The sequence below is a fragment of the Lynx canadensis genome, chromosome D2, assembly GCF_007474595.2.
Source record: "Lynx canadensis isolate LIC74 chromosome D2, mLynCan4.pri.v2, whole genome shotgun sequence".
Classification (NCBI taxonomy): domain Eukaryota; kingdom Metazoa; phylum Chordata; class Mammalia; order Carnivora; family Felidae; genus Lynx; species Lynx canadensis.
In genome coordinates this window covers 82,971,037-82,992,044 of record NC_044313.2, presented here as the reverse complement: position 1 = coordinate 82,992,044, position 21,008 = coordinate 82,971,037, and positions in this window count along the sequence as shown.

The following is a 21,008-nucleotide window of genomic DNA, read 5'->3' as shown; positions in this document are numbered from 1 at the left end:
CAACTGTTAAATTAACATTTTATAAAGAATGTTTTATATTATTGTTTGTTACTTTTTCAGGATAAGTAATGCTCTCTCCTCAAATGTTTATGAGCTTACTGAAGAAAGAGCTTGGTCAGGTAATTTTGTGCATTTTTATCCAATTTCTATTGCCTATCCCTAAACATATTTCTAGGATGAAAGCTAAACAATCATATTTGCACATGCTTCAGATAAACATGAATTAAAGTTCATCATCAGAAATTTGGCCACACAGTTAAGAAAGGAAATATGGTGAATGATGTGATTACAAGATAAACAGACATGTGTCTCTGAGAGTCTGTCATTGCTTAATAGATGCACATCCATACATAATACATTTGCACATCATAACAGATGTACATCCCAAGATCTCTGCATATGGTGGCAGGATAAAGTACATCAAGAATAGACTATATTTCTGCGGATTTTTTGCTCAGTAATTTGTAAACCCATGTTCCCAAATCACATTTTCATGTCAAAGTTCACAGCATTCCACGAACACACCTGCTGCGCAATGTGAAGATGTATTATTATAATGATAACCCAGATTTCCACAATAAGTGGCTTGCCAATATTTACAAAAGAGTAGTATATTTGATACCCACGATTTTGTGCAGACGAAATAACACAAGGTTAATCATTAATATCTGTGCATGAAAAAAATTATTCTTGTACAGGTCATTTAACAAAACAGAACTATCTTTCTCAAATATATTTGGAATAAACATAATAGAAATGATTCCAAATATCTAGAGAATTGTACCAAAGAAAAAAAAAGCAAGGATCATAAGCAAAATAATTCTTTTGTTGAAAATATCTTCGGGGCGCCTGGGTGGCGCAGTCGGTTAAGCGTCCGACTTCAGCCAGGTCACGATCTCGCGGTCCGTGAGTTCCAGCCCCGCGTCGGGCTCTGGGCTGATGGCTCAGAGCCTGCAGCCTGTTTCCAATTCTGTGTCTCCCTCTCCCTCTGCCCCTCCCCCGTTCATGCTCTGTCTCTCTCTGTCCCAAAAATAAATAAACGTTGAAAAAAAAAATTAAAAAATAAATAAAAAAAAGAAAATATCTTCACTTACCAGCAAATAATTTAATGCATGGTCATCTGAAAGGACTTTGATTGGATTTTTCCTTCCAAAACCTTGAACACTTTGATAAAATCCACGCATCAGATGGAATCAGTTTGATGAAAGAAAAGAAAACCATATCTGGTATTTAGAAACATTGGCAGCCAATGCACTTTAATTTACACCAGTAAACATCTAAATCATTAGGAATCTACTATGTGCCAGGCATTTCACTTCACATGGACCAAAAAATGCCTGTCACAAAGTCACAAAAATAAAAGTAAAAACACATATCCCATGCATAGAACTACCAGTAGAGGCAGAAAAACAGAAATAAACAACACAACAACTGAAGCAATGATCTATGTGTGTGATAGTAGAAGAGTATTACCTTCTTTGCAAATTTAAAACTTCTGGTTTTCAGAAGTTTAAATAAATCACAGATATACTTTCCTCAGTGAAAAATCTGTTAGTGATTCATTAGTATGACCTATCTTTATTCAAAGCAAAGATGACAGATAAGAAAATGTACCTTTCTCTAGAGAACTCTTAATTCACATGCTATCACTTCCCAACATCTTTCACCTTATTCTAGCATTGTTTCTATTTAATTACACGAAGTCTTTGCCAATACCCTGTAATCGAAGTATCAATCTTTGTCCAAAGCCAAATGGGTAGGTAAGCTTGATATCCTACTTACATCCCCCCTACTTTCATAAATTGTCAGAAAGAGATCGTACATACTTAAATTTAAGACGTTATATTTGATGTTGTAGGACATTGCATTTTTCATCAAGTCCAGAGCCAAAGAGAAAAGCAGCAATTCTATAAAACCAAATTAAAGGATGTCCTTCTGTGATGTTCTTGAGCTTTAAGGATCCGGGTATCACACAGATTGAATTATAGTATTCAGAGTGTACTGAGGAGACTCCCAGGGAAGATGGAAGAGTAGGAGGACCCACAACTCATGCTGTCCCATGGACACAGCTAGATAAGACTCACATGAGTGTAAATAACCCAGAAAATGACCCAAAGACTGATAGAAAAGGCTTTCCACAGCTGAATGTAGCGAGGAGGGTCCTCTGGAGAAGGAGGAAGGGCAGGAATGCAGTCAGAGCTAAACTTTCCGTGTGACTGTTTACAAGAAGGAAGGATTCGTTAGGCTTGAAGAAGGGAAAGGAACACACCCTCACCCTGAGCACCCCAGGCAGGGGACCCACACAGGGAAGGCAAATCCCCATAACATTTGCTTGGAAACCTAGAGGAGCCAAGTTCTGAGAGTTCTTACAGTCAGTGAGGCTAAATATTTGGAATTTTAACCACCAGCAGGCCTGGCTCTGGGAGAGCTGGGACGGCAGAGGAAACTGAGTCCCTGCCCTTAAAGAGACAGCATACTAAACAGCCTGGAGACACAGCACGGAAGCAGCAGTCTGAGAAACACTTGGGTGTGCAGGGGGGACCTGCGTTCAGTGACCTCAGAGAGTCTGCCGGAGGGCCAGGGATCTTGGGAAGAGTCCTCCGGGAACAAAGGAAGTGACAGGCGCCGCTTCTGTCCCGTGACCCCAGCCTAGACACGTGGACACCCGTAAGAGCCCACGCAGCACTAACACTCACCACCTGAAATGCGAACACTATGACTCCACCCACCCCTTCCCCTGTTCACCTGCCCCTTCTGCTCTGCCCTTGTGGGGAGCCCCCCCACCCCGGGGACCCCCCCCCCCCAAGTGGTGGCACAAGCCCGGCAGTGTGCAAGCAGCCCTGACAGCGGCCGGTACCTCTGCAAGTGATTCCTGCCCTGGGGAGAGGGGAACATAAACACACACATCTGTCTGACTGTGACCCCAGTGTTCTGGGGACAGATATCTGGTCTGACTAGAGCCCCACCCACCAAAAAGGTCTCTCAGGGGAACATACAGGTAGAGCACCGTGCAGTCTGATGCTACTGCATCTCTGGCGAACTTAGTCTGACTCAACTCAAGCCCAGGCGGCCACAGTCTGGTCCACTAACAACAAGGGCAAGACACTGCCCAGAACAGTCAAAGAGAGACACTGCGGATGACCGCACTGAAGGCGAAAGCGGCTCAGTTACGAGAGTAAAGCATGTGCAACACACACAGCAGACACCCCTATGGCACGAAGCTCTGGGGAACAGGGGGCGTTGCACCGCGGGGCACTGCAGGACCTCTTCATTAGGCCATGACTTTCGAGAGCAGGAGACGTAGCTGACTCTCCAAACACACAGAAACAGACGTGGGGTGTGAGACAAAATGAGGAGATGGATGAATATGTCCCAAATGGAAAAGAAAAGGAGGACAAAACCACAGCAAGAAACCTAACCAAAACGGACGTAAGTAATATGTCTGATAGAGAAGTTTAAGTAATGGTCATACAGGGGCGCGTGGGTGGCTCAGGTCTTGAGCGTCCAACTTCAGCTCAGGTCATGAACTTGCGGTTCATGAGTTCAATCCCTGCGTCAGGCTCTGTGCTGACAGCTCAGAGCCTGGAGCCTGCTTCGGATTCTGTGTCTCCGTCTCTCTCTGCCCCTCCCCTGAGCACACTCTATCTCTATCTCTATCTCTCTCAAAAATCAGTAAACATTAAAAAAAAAAGAATCAAGCATGAGAATCACTCCATTTGGGGTCACATGGAATGTCCAATCTCATCATCACTCACCCCCTCCTCTAGATGGCATTGAACCGAAAGCTTCGAACTAAGTTTACATTTGTTTGTATCAACTATTAACTATGGTCTATGCTCCTAATTTATCATGTTTCCACATTTACAAAATTCCAAATTTATGTGCTTTATTTCTTGTAACCTCCCAATATTCACACTACTAATGATTATAAGACTACCAATCAACTGTTGCTCAAGCATGAGCAGGGGAGCCTGGGTGGTTGAGTTGGTTAAGCATCCGACTTTGACTCAGGTCACAGTCTCATGGTTTGTGAGTTCTAGCCCCACATCGGGTACTGTGCTGACAGAAAGAAAATAAAAGAAAGATTTAAAAAATTAAAGTAATGGTCATACTCACTGGATTTGAGTAAAGAGTGCAGAACTTCAGTGATACCCTTAACAAATAGATAGAAAACAGAAAAAAGAATCATTCAGAGATGAAATACTTAATAACTCATAGTAAAAATAAATTAGGAGAAGGAATAAATATCAGGCTAGAGGAAAAAGAAGAAGTAATCAGTGCCCCAGAGGACACCGTAATGGAAAATAATCAAACTGAAAAGAATAGAGACAAAAACATAATGAAATATGAAAATAGAGAACTCAGCAACACCATCAAGCATAATAACATTTGCATTATAGGCATCCCAGAAGGAGAAGAGAGAGAAAAGGGGATAGGAAATGTATTTGAAGATATAACAGCTGAAAACTTCATGTATCTGGGGAAAGAAACAGAAATCTAGATCCAGGAGACACAGAGAGCCCCCCAAAAAAGTCAATCCAAGGATGTCAACATCAAGATACATAGCAATTAAAATGGCAAAAAGTAATGAAAAAGAGAGAATTTTAAAAGCAGCAAGAGAAAAGAAAACAGTTACATACAAGAGAAACCCCATAAGGTCATCACTTAATTTTCAGCAGAAACTTTGAAGGTCAGAAGAAAAGGGCATGATACAGTCAAAGTGTTGAAAGAAAAAAAAGTCTGAGTCAAGAATACTCTATCCAGAAAGGCTATAAATCAAAACAGAAGGAGAGGTAAAGAATTTCTCAGACAAACAAAAGTTAAAGGAATTCATCACCACTAAACCAGCCCTACAAGAAATGTTAAGGGGGATTCTTTGACTGGAAAGGAAAGGACATAAATAGAAGTAAGAAAAGTAGGAAACACATGAGCAGTAAAATTAAGTATATTAAAAAAATCATTCAATGGAATCACAAAATAAAAAGGATGTAAAGTTTGAAACCATACACTTAAAACATGTCGGGAGAGGAGTAAGAATGGGTTTAAGCTGAAGTGACCATCAAGTTAATATAGACGGCTAAATGCATAAGATGTTATATACAAATCTAATGGTAACCACAAATCAAAGACCAATAATAGACAAGCAAGTAAAGAGAAAAGAATCCAAATATATCATCATAGAAAGCCAACTAATTTGTGAGAGAAGAGAGCAAGAGAAGAAAGGAACACAGAATAAGTACAGAAACAACCACAAAACGAGTAACAAAATGGCAATAAGTACATACTTATCAATAATTACTTAGAATGTAAATGGACTAAATGTTGTAATCAAAAGACACAGGGTGACAGAATAGATAAAAAAGCAAGACCCATTTATATGCTGCCTATAAGAGACTCATCTTAGACTCAAAGACACCTGCAGATTGAAAGTTAAGGGATAGGGGCACCTGGGTGGCTCAGTTGGTTGAGCGTCCGACTTCGGCTCAGGTCATGATCTTGCGGTCCGTGAGTTCGAGCCCCGCGTCGGGCTCTGTGCTGACAGCTCAGAGCCGGGAGCCTGTTTCAGATTCTGTGTCTCCCTCTCCCTCTGCTCCTCCCCCAATCATGCTCGCTCTCTCTCACTCTCTCTCTCTCTCTCTCTCAAAAATAAACATTAAAAAAATCTAAAAAAAAGAAAGTGAAGGGATGGAAAAGCATTTATCATGCAAATGTAAGTGTAAAGAAAGCTGGGGTAGCAATATGTATATTGGAAAAATAGACTTAAAACAAATACTGTAACAAGAAACAAAGAAGGACGCTATATGATCATAAAGGAAATAATCCAAGAATATGTAACAATTGTACATATTTATGCATGCAACATGGAAGGACCCAACTACATAAAGCAGCTAATATCAAACATAAAAGAAATAATCAAAAATTACATGGAGAGGAGCACTTGGGTGGCTCAGTCTGTTAAGCATCTGACTCTTGCTTTCAGCTCAGGTCATGATCTCACAGTTTGTGCGATCGAGCCCCATGCCATGAATAGCCAAAGCAATCTTAAAAGAGAAGAACAAAACTGGAGGCATCACAATATCAGATTTCAGGTTATACTACAAAGCCGTAGTAACCAAAACAATATGGTACTGGCACAAAAAGAGACACGTATATTCATATATAGGGAGTCCAGAAATAAACCCATGATTTACATGATCAATTAATCTTCACCAGAGGAGGCAGGAATATGCAATGGCAAAAAGACAGTCTCTTCAACAAACGATACTGGGAAACTTGGACAGCAACATGCAAAAGAATAAAACTTTCTTACACCATTCACAAAAAGAAACTCAAAATGGATTAAGGACCTAAATGTAGACCTGAAACCATAAAACCCTAGAAGAGAGCACAAGCAGTAATCTCTCTGACATCAGCCATAGCAGCATTTTTCTACATCTGTCTCCTGAGGCGAGGGCACAAAAGCAAAAGTAAACTATTGGGACTTCATTAAAATAAAAAGCTGCACAGCAAAGGAAGTAATCAACAAAACTAAAAAACAGCCTACTGAATAGGAGAAGCTATTTGCAAATATGTGATATATGAGAAATATTCAGTATGCAAAATATGCGAAGAACTTACACAACTTAACACTAAAAAACCACAAATTAGTGGTTAAAATGGGCAGAAGTGTTGGTGAGGAAATGGTGAGAAAAAGGAACCTTCCTGCACCATTGGTGGGACTGCAAACTGGTGCAGCCATTCTGGAAAAACAGAGTGGAGCTTCCTCAAAAAATTAAAGTTAGAGCAACTACACAGTCCAGTAATTCCATGACTGGGTATTTCCCAATAATATGAAAATGCGACTTAGATACATGCAATCCTATGTTTATTGCAGCATTATCTACAATAGCTAAATTAGAGAAGCAACCCAAGTGTCCACTGATAGATGAATGAATAAAGAGGAGGTGGTATGTATACACAATGAAATATTATTCAGCCATAAAAAGGAATGAGATGTTGCCATTTGCAACAACATGGATGGATCTGCTAAGTGAAATAAGTCAGCTAGACAAAGACAAACACTGTATGATTTCACTCATGTGGGGAATTTAAAAATTAAAACAAGTAAGTCAATTAAAAAGGAGACAAGCAAACAAACAAGATCTTAAATACAGAGAACAAACTGGTCGTTACCAGAGGGAAGGTAGGTGGGTGGATGGGGAAAATAGATGGAGGGGATTAATAGAATATTTATCTTGAGCACTGAGCAATGTATCGAATTGTCGAGTCACTACACTGTATGCCTGAGATGAATGTAACGCGATACTGGAATTAACATTTTTAAAAATTTTTAATAAGAGTGCACTTGAAGGAAAAAAATGGTCAAAGTAGGTCAACAGCGGTGAACTCTGTTCAGGACCATAGTTCTCACATGTCACACTGAAACAACACAAGGGGAAGTAAGTCATGCTGGCTTTGGAATGAATACAATATGGGAAAGACATCAGGCAATCATTGAAGCTGGACTTTTGCAAAATCCAGGGAACAGAAAGAGCAGCACTTTGTTCTCACGTAACGTAACAAAGTTACGTTGGAAAGATCCTCGAGTAATGTGATCTAACTGCCTCGAGGAGTTGTGGGTATCGTCTCAGGCAGATGATGGTTTCCAAGACTGTTTCTGTTCACAAAACGGGCCACCATTCAAGTAACTGCTCCTGGATCCAATAAGTCGTTGTCAGCAATATCAAATGGGAACCTCAAATGTGATACATTCTTTCACCTTAACTTTTCCATCAAAAACTAACTCAGTTTTCCTTAAGAATTCAAAGCTGTTTTAATAAGTGGTGAATTTCAGTTCAGTTCAGTTCAGTTCAGTTCAGTTCAGGGAGTTTGTAACTAGGCTGCATGTTGAGCCCAGGCTGAGCAGTTTGCAATAGCTCTTTGCTCCTAAACAGGAGTAATCTTGCACATGCATGCACCCCCACCCCCTCCCCGGGCTACGGGACAGGAGTGAGATTATACAGGTTTCCTCTTTGGCTGACTCAATCTTCAGATCTCTCCGTTAAGTTTCTGACTGAACTGCAGAACTGTTTGTGTGCCTTTGCTACTATCACAGAGAAGTTGGCTTTCCCAGGCTGCTCACCACTGGGACCCCCACTGTTTGCAACAACACCCTCATACTTGTAGGCTTCCTCCCTCTCCTCTATAAGGTCAGCTCCCTCGGCAAGATGGCAGACCACCAATGTTTGTGGTGGGTCACATCCACGCCGGGCAGAACTCTACGATAGGGCGCTGGACACAGGGGGAGCTTGGAGGCTGTCGTGAGAACGCTTGGTGCCTGGTGTAGAACTTTTGCAACATAGATGTATGGAAGCACGTGGTTTAAAATCATGGACTCCCATTGTCCTCATCAATTCTGAATAGATATCTGTAAATAACTTCTTCTCTATTTAATACATGCCCTTTGTGATAAATTTTCAGAAACCTTAAATGGTTGTTTTGAGCATTTTTTTACATTTTTATTGATGCTTTGGTGAAAAGACTTGCCAAGCTCCTTGAATCGCCATTTTGGAAGTCCCACACTAAGGCCAGTCATATATAGGGATGTGTACAGAAAGCAGGAATGGACAGAGAATAAATCCATGTGCCCTGCAGAAATAAATATCACTTAATACTATATGAAAATATTAAAATTCAAATATATAGAGATAACATAAATAATAGTAAAAAAAAGTCCAACATTTTGTTAAACAAAAAGAGACAAAGTGTTTTTCGTTTTATTTTTTAAAAAGAACCTGGGTTTTCTTTTTCTTGATAAACACAAAACTTCCTAATTTGTCAAAGTAGCAAGATAATTGAAACCTCCTCATTCTTATTGAGTGTAAGTACTTTTAATACTATTCCAATCCAGGTAAACGTTTGTTATTTACAAAATTCCTCTTGAAAACAAAGCACAGCTTGAGTGTTAAGAGTTCACAAGTGAATTTCTAGCAGCATTAAAATATCCTAAAAAAGTGTAAGTAACAAATTTTTAATATTAAGATTGTTCACTTTACCAAAAATAATCAAATAGTATTTAATATGGATGTCTGTCTGCCTTTCTATTGAGAGACCATATACTCTATAGTGAAATTCTTATCTTGGAAATGCTAATTATGATGCAACCAAAGACACGCAGAGGTTTTATTTGTTCATTCAAAAAGAGACTTATAATAGTGAAAAAAGGAAAAATAAGAATTTATACTTTTATAAATTCTAATAATTTAGGGAAATTTTTCATGAGATATATTTTGGAAAATTTTTAAATTCTCCTTCATTGTATGTTTGTATTTTTTGTGTATGTGTGTGCTTGTGTGTGTGAACACACAACAGTTGCACACAATGCATTTATATTTGTTTTATTTGTATGTGATTTACTTGTATTTGATTTGTACAAATTTATTAGTAATCTTTGTGACATAATTTTTTTTTTCTTGAAAAGGTATTGGTAGGAGCAAGGGTATCACAGTTTCAGTTAAATATATATTTAGAAACAAAATTAGTGATACTCACTATATGTCACAAAATCACAAAACATAAATTTGTTTTCATTTAATTAGAAAACAACTATGTCTTTATACTCATGATACAATACTAAGAAATAAAGACAATAGATTCTCATACTGATATAAAATGATCGTTTCATTAATGAATTGCAGAATTGGTGAACATAAGAAGGAAGCAAAATGTTTGTATTAATGAAAACTGAGCATGGTTTTAGCTACAAAAATAGATTTTAAATAGCCCTTTCAAAAGATCTATTTTTCTTTCTGCCTCCCAAACTACTGGAGTTTTTCCCTCAAATTTCTTAAAATCTGTATTAAATAGATTTGTATTTTGCCTCCAAATAAAAGCAGTATCTCAGTCCCAGGGTAACATTTTTCAAACTGTGATCCAGACACCACACCACATGCATCAGAATAACACTGGGAGATACATATTAAACTTGTAGTTTCCCAGCTCCCACTTCAAACCTGCTCAGTCAGAATCTCTGGAGTCAGGACACTACAATGTATATGTGCAGAGTTTTCACAGGTGATTGTCATACTTGAGAAAGTGCCACAAACAAGAGGACCCAGTGGTTACTAGGTATGCACATGCAAAATACTGTTTATCTCTGATCTCTCATGTTTAAAATGCACATATTATTATCACCATCTTTGATATTAAAAATAAGCTTTGATGGAATAGATATTTTCTCATATTGCATGACATTTAATAAGATGTAAGGATTTTAAAATCACGTTTGCATCGCTACAGAGATTATTTAACAACACAAGGTACAGCCATAAAAAATTTCAAACTGGAAAAACAGATATTTGAAAGAATGATCAGATTAGCTTTGCTCCACAAATTAGAATCCCACATTCCTGAAGCATATTGAGTACACCCAAATTATTTTTATTTTGTAATGTTTTATTTTACTTTTGGTGGGGGGAGGGGCAGAGAGAGAGGGAGACACAGAATCTGAAGCAGGCTCCAGGCTCTGAGCTGTCAGCAAAGAGCCCCACGCGGCGCTCGAACTCACAAACCGTGAGATCATGACCTGAAGTTGGACGTTTAACTGACTGCACCGTGCGAGTACCCCTATCCAATTTTTTTTAAATAATTATATTCATGATTGTTTTCTTGTTATTAAATCACATGTGAATATAACTACTTAGACAAATGAGGAAAATAAATAATGTGGTAACACTTAAATTCTGAAGATAATTTTTCTTTGTTGTGCAAAAACTTATTTGATAGTGTCCCAATAGTTCGTTTTTGCTCTTGCTTCCCTGTCTCAGAAGACATGTCTAGAAAAATGTTGCTACAGCTGATGTCAGAGACCTTATTGCCTGTGCGCTCTTCCAGGATTTTTATGCTCTCAGATCTCACCTTTAAGCCCTTACTCTGTTTTGAGTTTACGTTTGTGTATGCTGTAAGAAACTGGTTCCATTTCATTCTTTTGCATGTTGCTGTCCAGTTTTTCCAGCACCGTTTACTGAAAAAACTGTCTTCTCACCATTGTATATTCTTGCCTCCTTTGTTGGAGATTAATTGACTGTATGTGTGTGGGTTTATTTCTGGGCTCTCTGTTCTGTTCCATTTGACTATGTGTCCATTTTTGTGTCAGTACCGTACTATTTTAATTACTGTAGGTTTGGAGTAATTCTTGAAATCAGGGATTATGATCCTTCCACCTTTGTTCTTTCTCAAGATTGCTTCGGCCATTCAGGGTCTCTTGCGGTTCCACACAATTGCTAAGATTATTGTTTTCTAATTCTGTGAAAACTAATGTTGGTATTTTGTTAGGGATTGCACTGAATCTGTAGAGTGCTTTGGGTAGTATGGATGTTTTAACAATATTAATTATTTTAATCCATAAGCATGGAATATCTTTCCATATATTTGTGCCATCTTCAATTTCCTTCATCAGTGTTTTATAGTTTTATGAGTATGAGTCTTTCACTTACATGGTTAAGTTTATTCCTAGGTGTTTTATTATTAAGAGTACTATTGTAAATGAAACTTTTTAAAAATTTTTTCATTCTACTACTTTGTTATTAGTGTATAGAAATTGTACCGATTTCTGTATATTGATTTTGTATCCTGCAACTTTACTCAATTCATTTATTCTTATAGTTTTTTTTGGTAGAGTCTTTAGGGTTTTCTACGTATACTATCATATCATCTACAAATAGTGACGGTTTTACTTCTTCCTTACCAATCTGGATGCCTTTTGTTTCCTTTTCTTGTCTGATTGCTGTGGCCAGGGTTTTTAGTACTATGTTGAATAAAAGTGATGAGAGTTCACATCCTTGTCTTCTTCCTCATCTTAGGGGAAAAGCTCAAATTTTTTCACCACTGAGTATGATGTTAATTGTGGGTTTTTCATATTTGGACTTTATTATGTTCTCTCTAAACCCACTTTGTTCATCAACAAAACAAAAATGAAACCTACTAAATGGGAGAAGATATTTGAAAATTATATATCGAATAAAAGGTTAATATCCAAAATGTATAAAGAACTTCTACAACTCAACATCAAAAAAAAAATAAACCCAAATAATTTGTTTGAAAACTGGTTGAGGACCTGAATAGACATTTTTTCCAATGAAGACATACAGATGGCTAACAGACACATGAAAAGATGTTCAAAGTCACTCATCAACAGGAAAATGCAAATAAAACCATAATGAGATACCACCTCACCCCTGTCAGGATGGCTAGAATCAAAGACAATAAACAACAAGTGTTGGCAAGGATATGTGATATATTTACCCAAAGAAAATGAAAGCAGTATATGCACTCCTATGTCTATGGTACAACTATTTACAATAGCTAAGATATGGAAGCACCCTAAGTGTCCATCAATAGATAAATGGATAAATAGGTTATATGAGATCCACAAAAAAAAAAAAAAAAAAAATGAGATCTTGCCATTTGTGACAAAATGGATGGACCTAGAGGGTATTGTGCTAAGTGAAATGCGTCAGGCAGAGAAAGACAAATACCATACGATTTTACGTACGTGTGGGGTCTAAAGAACAAAACAAAGGGAAAAAAGGCAAAAATAAATCTATAAATAAAGGGAGGAAACTGATGGCTGCCAATGGGGAGCATGTGGTGAAGTGGGGAAATGGGTGATGGGGAGTGCCAGACATGGGCTTCCAGCTACGGAATGAGTAAGTCACAAGGATAAAACATGTCGCAAAGGGAATACAGTCAATGTTCTTGTAATAGTGTCGTATGGTGGCAGAGTTTAGTCACATTTGAGTGGACCATTGCATAACAGATAGTCTTGATGAATCATGATGTTGTACACCTAAAAGTACATTGTGTGTCAAATATACTTCAGTTGAAAAGTTTCTGCCCTATGCATCATATGACACCATAGGCAATAAATTCAGAGCTAGTAAATTCACTATGTTACACCTTATCACTGTTGTAAAATCACAACTAAACATTTCTATCTGGAGTAGGCGGGATGTATTTTCGCATATCTTGTTGATATCTGAGTAATTCCTTTGGCTAGAAAAGAGAGAAAGACCACTGGACAAATGTGACTAAGAAACACCACCTAAATATGTCCAGCAGATCTGGTTTCTGAGTCCAATGTATCAAGATAATGGCTTCGCCATCTCATTGAACAGCGTAGAAAGTAACTTCATTCACTAGTCCTGAAGAATGTTCCTACACGTACTGGGAATATTTTATTGTTGACATAATAATGATGCAAGTTTTTGGCCAAATATCTGAAATTTAGATTTGAAAGTACCCCCCCACACACACACCTTTTTCTTTCTTGCTTGTTTGCTTTTTTTTTTTTTTTGTGGCTCTATAAGATTTATTGAAGTGAAAATTAATTATTATGTAAATTGAATCACACATATGGCAAAATACTGACAAGAGATTTTTAAAAAGTGTTTCCTGGAGTCACTGCTAAGCAGAAAAGAGAGGTATCTAGACCCAAATCCACCAAATGATATGCAGATCAGTTTCACCTGACAGTCACCTCTGGTTCGGTTGTAACAGACTTCAAATCTGTGCCACATTTAACACGGCCATTTTATTTTCCAGACCTTACTATCTTCGCAAGTAATTGATTTTTTATTCTTTGGTCTTAACGAATCTAGCTCTGATATTATATCCATCACTAATTAAACACCTGTGCTGTGCAACTTTGTGCTGATCCATTGTGAACATTTCCAAGACACATTAATGGTTTATGGATTATCCACACTCTTCCCGTTAAAATTAATGGGAGTCACATGGCTAATTCCCTAAGTGCCAGAATGAAAATGGCCGCATACTGTTCAAAAGTCCTCACAAGTTCTCATTTCTTGCCTGGTGTGCCAAATGCTGATAAGTAGATTGTACCACCTGCTTTCATCACATATTTATCTAAGTGGGAATGGGAAAAAAAGATACAACAGGACTTCATTTGTCATACAGGGATTCAAACCATTTTACAGGTTGGAAACACATCAGTAATAGTTACAAAGTTATTGACTGGGGATGAATTAATATTTTAAAATTAATTTTATTACGAAAAAGTTCCTAAAGAAATCTAATTGTAAGCAACACATAGGTCATAAAACTTTTAGACCAGATGCTTCACGAATATGGGAAAGATATGAACCTTCATGTGAAAAAATGTTGGCTTCGTTACCAGCAATAGCAGTCAGATATTTGCTATATTGATTATTGAGATTCATTCTTCTCTTCTTCTAAACCTGTTGCTTATTCTTTGACAATTTTGGAATACAAACACATTTGTACTGGAATTTGAGAAAAAGGAAAGTAAACCTTATATTTTACAATTTTACTACATGGGACCAATTTTCATAAAGATTTAGTGAAAAGATGGGGCACCTGGGTGGCTCAGTTGGTTAAGCATCTGACTCCTGGTTTCAGGTCAGGACATGATCTCATAATTTATGAGTTTGAGCCCCATGTCAGCCTCTGTGCTGACAGCATGGAGCCTGCTTGGGATTCTCTGTCTCCCTTTCTTTTTGTCTCACTCCCACTTGCGCTCTCTCTCTCTCTCTCTCTCTCTCTCAAAGTAAATAAACATTTTAAAAAATTAAGTGAAAAGAGAAAGTGGGGCGCCTGGGTGGCGCAGTCGGTTAAGCGTCCGACTTCAGCCAGGTCACGATCTCGCGGTCCGTGAGTTCGAGCCCCGCGTCGGGCTCTGGGCTTATGGCTCGGAGCCTGGAGCCTGTTTCTGATTCTGTGTCTCCCTCTCTCTCTGCCCCTCCCCCGTTCATGCTCTGTCTCTCTCTGTCCCAAAAATAAATAAAAAAAACGTTGAAAAAAAAAATTAAAAAAAAAAAAAAAAGAGAAAGTAAAACAATGGCATTTTTCATGTATTACTGAATTTATAATTTTCTGCAGGAGTGTGCTTATCTTGTCCCCCAACCCCACCACATTGGGTGGACACCACATCATCAGTGGTGCTTTAAAAATTAAGGAAAATTTTACACGGAGACAAAGAAATCTTCAATGTACAATGTTACAGTTATGGACAAATGCACACTTCCCTGTACCCATATCTTTTTCGAGATAAAATATTTTTATCAAGTGAGCAAATTCTTCCTTGTCCCTTTCCGGTCAATTCATGATCTCCATGAAGTAAACAAGATTCCTATTTCTTTAAACATAGATTCCACATACACAGAATTATGCCTTGTGCATTCCTTCACATCTGTCTTCAATGGTTCAGCATAATGTTTTTGAGATTTATTCTGATTGCATATATCAGTATTGAGTACTGCTGTGGAGTGGGGTTCATGTGTGGCTATGGTAAAACATTTATTAATTCTATTGATATTTTACTTCAAGGTTTTTTTTTTTTTTTTTTTTTTTACTATTATGAACAAAGCTCCTGCAAATATTCTTTTACAAGCTCTTTCATGGACCCATGTAAACATTTCTGGGAGGCAAATCTGTAGGAGTAGCATTGCTGGGTCACAAGGGAGGTGCCTATTTATAATAAATGCCCAACCATTTCCCAAGTATTGTTACCACTTTACACGCTCAGCATGAAGCCATGAGAGTGCAAATGAATTCCTATTCTAATCCCAATTTGGGGTTTTCAGGCTGTTTAATGAGAGTGATTCTAACAGGTGTGAACTAGCATCTCCCTGCATCTTTGATTTGCACCTCTCTCTCCTTGACTAATTAATTGTAGCAAGTTCATGTACTTAGAGAATATGCACGGTCTTACTGGGCTAACTTCTCTGTCCAATATTTTTAAATTTATTTTTTCTTTAAAACATTTTTTTAATGTTTATTTATTTTTGAGAGAGAGACAGAGAGAGACAGAGCGTGAGTGGGGGAGGGCAGAGAGAGACACACACAAAATCCAAAGCAGGCTCCTGTCTCTGAGCTGTCAGCACAGAGCCCGACGCGGGGCTGGAACTCACAAACTGCGAGATCATGGCCTGAGCCAAAGTTGACGCTGAGCCACCCAGGCACCCTGACATTTTTTATTTTTTTTTAAGTTATATTTATTTTTGAGACCAAGAGAGACAGAGCACGAGTGCGGGAGGGGCAGAGAGAGAGAGGGAGACACAGATTCCGAAACAGGCTCCAGGCTCTGAACTGTCAGCACAGAGCCCTACGCGGGGCTTGAACCCACAAACCGCAAGATCATGACCTAGGACGAAGTCTGACACTCAACCGACTGAGCCACCCAGGCGCCTCTTGTGTTACATTTTTAAATCTATTTTGTATTTTGTGTTGGGTCAATTAGGTTAAGTTGTTTGACAGAGCTGTGTCACTCTTCCCGTATCTCTAATTGTTGTATCAAGTACTGAGAGAGAAGTACTGAAACACACATGGGAGATCAGAATGACAAAAATATATATAAAAAATGAAAAATGCCACGAGCTTTCATTTGGGATTACAAAAGATAACACCCAACAGTGAGATTCTGGGGGTGCTGGTGGTGGTGTGGTGAAAACAGTTTTCTGATGGGTGGTGTATTTAGTCATGCACCAAAGTTTAGAATTGATACATGATGCTAAAAACAAACAAACAAACAAACGAACAAACAACAAAACCCCCAGAAGATTTCTACATTCAAGTTGTTAAAATTTTATGTGTGAGCCAATGAAACAAGATTAATAGTAAATACATTTTGGAGTGTGGCTTATAAATTGTTAAAATGACACAGTTTACGTATAGGTCAAAATTAGCATATGAGGGGCCCATGGATGGCTCTGTCCCTTAAGCATCCTACTCGCAATCTCTGTTCCGGTCACGATCTCACGATTGTGGGATCAAGCCCCACATCAGGCTCTGTGCTGACAGTGTGAAGCTTGCTTGGGATTCTTTCTCTCTTTCTCTCTCTCTGTCCCTCTGCTGTTTGAGCTCTCTCTCTCTCAAAATAAATAAACAATTTTAAATTAACACAGGCATGTTATTCAAAAGAAACAACCTGCCCAAAATAGAGTCACTCTTGCTAAGCCCATGTCACTGGGCCAAACCTGTTCTGACTGCCGTTTCCACCCTCCCCAGGGATATAATCTTAACTGGCCGGTTATTTAGTTGGATTTTTGTTATTTGGCAGTGTTGGTTTTGAATCGCACATCAGTTGGTATCTACAAAGTTAGTGAATGCCACATTCTATTTTTTAAAGATAAACTTACCAGAGTCACACATTACTATCTAAAATTCATTTCCTCTTTATAATTGATTAGTTATTTAATTAGTATACATTCTTTCTTGTTTCTTTTCTTTTAACCTTTTGCTTTTGTTTTTTTGTTTGTTTATTTATTTATTTATTTATTTTGAGACAAAAGAAAGAGTGTGAATGGGGGAGGGACAGAGAGAGGAAGGAGAGAATCCCAAGCAGGCTCCATATCTCAGCGCAGAGCCCCAGGCAGGGCTCTAACTCATGAGAGATCATGACCTGAGCCAAAGTCTGTCGCTCCGCTGACTGAGTCACCCAGGCGCCCCTCTTTCTTGTTTCAATGGTGGCGATAACAAGGTTCCATGTGAGTATTTTTTAAAGCTGTGTGTTACTGTTATTTAAGAAAATGCATTATATTCAAGGGTTAGTATATTTTAGTTTCTGCAACATTACTCGGTTTTCATGGAAGTGCTTAAAGTATTTATGTTTTTGTAATCTTTTTAAACAAAAAGACACAAAGTTAGAACAAAGCAAAATACTTGATGCTGGTGTGGTATCATTTATGAGATAATAGTCTGTTCATGAAATTTAACTACACTGTACAAGACCCTCTGGGCTCATGCATTACAAGTACTTTTTGTCTCACCTATTAAGTTGGTTATATTGAGTTCTGGAGACGAATTTTAAAGTCCCTTTTGTACTTTATTTTAGTAACACTGGGTTCGATTACTTTCTTGCACATAGCTAAGGTCTCACTCGATGCAGCATAATGATGCTTCCCGCTGGTCTGGGAACCATACAGATAACTGCCTGCCGAGCAAATGGAATCCAGCACGCAGAACGGAGGAAAGCGAACATTGGTAAATGCAAGCCTTGAGAGAGGAGGCTTCTTTTCAAGTGAAATAATCCAAAAGATGGGTAAGATCTGCTAAAGAATAAAGGAGCCTGTGCTTCCTGGGGCCCCAAGCAGTAGGAGAAAATACCTAAAATGTTAAAAATTGTGTAATTATTTTCATCATTTTACAAGTCCCACTATTCCTGTTTCCTCAACCAAAGACAACCAGGTCTTTTTTAATAAAACGTAATGGAAAGTTAAAGAGCGTGGCACAGGAAGACAGTGTCCGGGAAATGACACCTTTCATCTCAGCCGGAAGTTACTTGTTAATAAAGCACGTGATTCTAGGGTATGCAAACATAAGATGTCTGAGCGAGACAAAGTGGACTCTGGCATACTTTCTCACACAGTAACATCCCCAACTGAGAGCGGCGATGCACTCAGACAAGCGATTTAATAAAACTGGGATTTTGTAGCAGAGCGGGCTACTGAGTTCGTATAGAAAGAAGAGATCAAAACAAGAGCCAAAAGGACCAAATGCTCCAAGACTAAGGAGGTGCACCAATTAAAGCAGAAAAGATTCTGTCTTTTTGTGCCTAGCTGTTCAGTTCTTTCTACACCATTTATTCAAAAACTCGTCTTTTCCCCACCACTTTGGAAACACGTTGTCATCATGAACTGAATTCCCAATGTGTTCTTCCCCCACGTTAGAACATTTTATTCTAATTGGTTTATCTATTCAAGCAACAAAATTGGTTTTAATTATAACACATTTACGTTTAGTTTTATTACTGCTAGGGTTAGCCTTTTTTTTTTTTGCAGCCCTGCTTGCGTTTTTCTTCCAAATCAACGTGTTAATTCTCTTATCTAGAAAGTGGCTATCCTGTTTTGGGATTGCATTAAATGAAATTATTTTAGGAAAACAATGACATCTTTATGATGTGATCCTTCCTATGCAACATCATAATATGGGCTTCCATTGTTTAAATCGACTTTCTGTGCTTCAAAACAGTTGCCTTCTTCTTGTCTTGTTAATTTTTGTTTTTGTTTTTTAAAGTGTTTGTATTTTAATGCTTTTTAATGTGTTTGTTAAGCCATGGGGGTTGGGGCGGGGTCCTTCCTTGACATTATTCCTACTGCTTTCTTCTTCCTGAGTAGTTTTTGTTTTTACACCTTGGGGGTCTGGTCTTTAAATGTTTGTTTCCTAAGCTTCTACATTGTTAAATTATCTTGTGTGCAGTAGTGTTTCCATAGATTATTTTCAGCTTTCTAAACATAAAATTACATGGTCTGCTAAAAGATATAGTTGCACTTTTTTTTTCCCTTTTCATATAGCTAATTGCTTTATCTTGTATAATTGAATTCGCTAATATATCCAGCACAAAGTTAAACAGTAGTAGAGAGAGTGGTCCTTCCTGTCTCAGTCCTCATGACTTTGATCTTTTTGGCCGAGGAAAAGAAATCACATTACAGATGCAACTTATCAATTTCTGTTTCACCGAGTATGTGTAACATGAGTGCATGTTAAATTCTCACAAATACATTTTGTCATCCAAGGAGATAGTTACAAGATTTTTCTTCTTAGTTCTTCTGATCAGTGGATGATTTGAATGTATTTTTTAATACTGAACCACCTTGGCATTCATGAAATAGATGCAACTTTTTCACAGCTTATTGTTTTTTAATGCGCTGTTGGTTTGATTTTTGATTGCTAGTATCATAGTTGTTAATTTACATCAATATTCATGAGTGAAATTTGGCAGTAGTTTTTTTATTTCTGTGTAATCTTTATCAATTTCAGGGAACACCACCAATCTTTCAAAATGGAAATTGTCATTTATGTTTGGAATAGTTAAGTAGCACGGGCATTATCTCATCTTAAAAAAAAAATAACCTGAGCCTAGTCCTTTCTTGGTGAAGAGTTATTCGGCTTTTAACAATTTTGTCTATTTCTTTTATCATAATTATTTTATTTCCTTATTTTCAATATTCAATTTGGGGAAGCTTCATTTTTTTTTTTTAGAAAAAGTTTTCTTTGATCTAGAATTTCATATGTACATAAAGTTGTACAAACGGGTCTCTCACAATTTAAAAATTGTTCTGTAATTATTATCACCCCTTTTCACTTTCTTTTTCTTTTATCTATTTTTTACTTATTTTTTTAATTCAAGTTAGTTAATGTATAGTGTAATAATGATTTAACTTACATGATTTAATTCATCACTTACACGTAACACCCAGTGCTCATCTCAACAAGCGCCCTCCTTAATGCCCATCACCCATTCAGCCCATCCCTCCCCCACCCTTCCAGCAATCCTGTTTGTTCTCTGTACTTAAGAGTCTTTTATGGTGTGTGTGCCTCCCTCTCTGTTTTTATCTTATTTTATTTTTCCTTTCATTCCCCTATGTTCATCTGTTGTGTTTCTTAAATTCCAAATATGAGTGCAATCATGATATTTGTCTTTCACTGACTTATTTCTCTCAGCATAATACTGTCCAGTTCTATCCACATTGTTGCAAAAGGCAAGATTTCATTCTTTTTTGATCACTGAGTAGTATTCCATTGTGTATATATATGTGTGTGTGTGTGTGTGTGTGTGTGTGTGTGTGTATATATATACGCATCTTCTGTATCCATTCATCCATCGACAGACATTTGGGCTCTTTCCATACTTTGGCTATTGTTGATAGTGCTGCTATAAACATGGGGGTGCATGTGTCCCTTCGAAACAGCACACCTGTATCCTGTGGATAAATGCCTAGTAGTGCAATTGCTGGGTCGTAGGGTAGTTCTATTTTTAGTTTTTTGAGGACCCTCCATACTGGTTTCCACAGTGGCTGCACCAGCTTGCATTCCCACCAACAATGCAAAAGAGATCCTCTCTCTGCATCCTAGCTAACATCTGTCGTTGCCTGAGTTGTTAATGTGAGCCATTCTGACAGGTGTGAGGTGTTATCTCATTGTGGTTTTGATTCGTATTTCCCTGATGATGAGTCATGTGGAGCATCTTTTACTTTCTAATTTGTGTATTT